The 2,621-nt window shown below is 46.4% G+C and overlaps 1 protein-coding gene across 3 annotated transcripts in view; it reads right to left on the reverse strand.

Annotated features, from left to right (window-relative positions):
• Nucleotides 1-2,621, reverse strand: part of SETD4 (SET domain containing 4) — a 468,053-nt gene that overhangs the window by 169,338 nt on the left and 296,094 nt on the right. Inside the window, exon 17 of one of the 3 annotated variants that reach the window (XR_003680787.2) lies at nt 194-340. The exons of the other annotated variants lie outside the window; for them this stretch is intronic. The gene's annotated coding sequence lies outside the window, so the exon portion shown is untranslated. The remainder of the gene's footprint in view (nt 1-193; nt 341-2,621) is intronic. 3 annotated transcript variants of the gene reach the window in all.

Below are 2,621 nucleotides of genomic sequence, written 5' to 3' on the forward strand. Positions count from 1 at the left end.
TGTGAAGGAGGAAAGGTTTCCACACACTAGGAAGCCCCTTTGCGGGCGGAGACTGCAGGTGGTGGAGGGGGGAAGCTTCAGAGCTGCGGAGGAGAGTGCAGCCACAGGGGTGCAGAGGGCAAAGCGGAGAGATTCCCGCACAGAGGATCAGTGCTGACCAGCACTCACCAGCCTGAGAGGCTTGTCTGCTCACCTGCCGGGGTGGGCAGGGGCTGGGAGCTGAGGCTCGGGCTTCAGAGATCGGATCCCAGGGAGAGGACTGGGGTTGGCTGCGTAAACACAGCCTGAAGGGGGCTAGTGCACCACAGCTAGCCGGGAGGGAGTCCGGGAAAGTCTGGACCTGCCGAAGAGACAAGAGACCACTGTTTCAGGGTGCGTGAGAGGGGATTCAGAGCACCGCCTAAACGAGCTCCAGAGATGGGCACGAGCCGCGGCATGGACACCAGAGACGGGCATGAGACGGTAAGGCTGCTGCTGCAATCACCAAGAAGCCTGTGTGCAAGCACAGGTCACTCTCCACACCTCCCTTCCCGGGAGACTGTGTAGCTCACCACTGCCAGGGCCCCATGATCCAAGGACAACTTCCCCCGGGAGAACACATGGTGAGCCTCAGGCTGGTGCAACATTACGCTGGCCTCTGCCGCCACAGGCTCGCCCCCCTCCCATCCATAGCCCTCCCTCCCCCCGGCCTGAGTGAGCCAGAGCCCCCGAATCAGCTGCTCCATTAACCCCGTCCTGTCTGAGCGAATGTGGGATACCTGAACAGACAACGAATCATCCCAAAACTGAGGCAGTGGACTTTGAGAGCAACTGTAGACTTAGGGTTTGCTTTCTGCATCTAATTTGTTTCTGGTTTTATGTTTATTTAACTCTAGTGTTTAGAGTTTATTATCATTGGTAGATTTGTTTATTGATTTGGTACCTCTCCTCCTCCCTTTTTTTACATATAGATATATGTAAAAACTTTTTTTCCTTCTTCTCCTTTTGTGAGTGTATATGTGTATGCTTCTTTCTGTGATTTTGGCTGTATACCTTTCCTTTTACCATTTGTCCTAGGGTTCTGTCTGTCTGTTTTTTTTGTTTTTTGGGGTTTTTTTTTTGGATAGTTTTTAGTGCTCGTTATCATTGGTGAATTTGTTTTCATCGCTCCCTTTTTTCTTTCTTTCTTTTTTTTTCTTTTTTTTATTCCTTTTTAATTTTTTAATTTTTAATAATTTTTTGGATTTTTTATTTTAATATCTTTATTTTATTTTTTTTTCTTTCTTTCTTTCCTTTTTTCTCCCTTTTCTTCTGAGCCGTGTGGCTGACAGGGTCTTGGTGCTCTGGCCGGATGTCAGGCCTGTGCCTCTGAGGTGGGAGAGCCGAGTTCAGGACATTAGTCCACCAGAGACCGACTGGCTCCATGTAATATCAAACGGCGAAAGATCTCCCACAGATCTCCATCTCAATGCTAAGACCCAGCTCCACTCAATGACGAGCAAGCTCCAGTGCTGAATATCCTATGCCAAACAACTATGAAGACAGGAACACAACCCCTCCCACAGATCTCCAGCTCAACGCTAAGACCCAGCTCCACTCAATGACCAGCAAGCTCCAGTGCTGAACACCCTATGCCAAACAACTAGCAAGACAGGAACACAACCCAACCCATTAGCAGAGAGGCTGCCTAAAGTCATACTAAGTCCACAGACACCCCAAAACACAGCATCATACGTGGCCCTACCCACCAGAAGGACAAGATCCAGCCCCACCCACCAGAACACAGGCACCAGTCCCCCACCACCAGGAAGCCTACATAACCCACTGAACCAGCCTCAGCCACTAGGGGCAGACACCGAAAACAACAGGAACTACGAACCTGCAGCCTGCGAAAAGGAGACCCCAAACACAGTAAGTCAAGCAAAATGAGAAGACAGAGAAACACACAGCAGATGAAGGAGCAAGGTAAAAACCCACCAGACCAAACAAATGAAGAGGAAATAGGCAGTCTACCTGAAAAAGAATTCAGAGTAATGATAGTAAAGATGATCCAAAATCTTGGAAAGAGAATGGAGAAAATACAAGAAACAAATAACAAGCACCTAGAAGAAGTAAAGAGCAAACAAACGATGATAAACACAAAAAATGAAATTAAAAATTCTCTACAAGGAATCAATACCAGAATAACTGAGGTAGAAGAACAGAAAAGTGACCTGGAAGATAAAAGAGTGGAAGTAACTACCACAGAGCAGAATTAAGAAAAAAGAAAATAAAGAATTGAGGACACTCTCACAGACCTCTGGGACAACAGTAAATGCACCAACATTTGAATTATAGGGATCCCAAAAGAAGAAGAGAAAAAGAAAGGGACTGAGAAAATATTTGAAGGGATTATAGTTCAACACTTCCTTCATATGGGAAAGGAAACAGTCAAAAATCCAGGAAGCGCAGAGAGCCCCATGCAGGAAAAATCCAAGCAGAAACACACCAAGACACATACTAATCAAACTATCATAAATTAAATACAAAGAAAAAATATTAAAAGCAGCAAGGGAAAAACAACAAATAACACACAAGGGAATCCCCATAAGGTTAACAGCTGATCTTTCAGCAGAAACTCTGCAAGCCAGAAGGGAGTGGCA

This window comes from Physeter macrocephalus, chromosome 8 (genome assembly GCF_002837175.3).
Source record: "Physeter macrocephalus isolate SW-GA chromosome 8, ASM283717v5, whole genome shotgun sequence".
Taxonomy (NCBI): Eukaryota; Metazoa; Chordata; class Mammalia; order Artiodactyla; family Physeteridae; genus Physeter; species Physeter macrocephalus.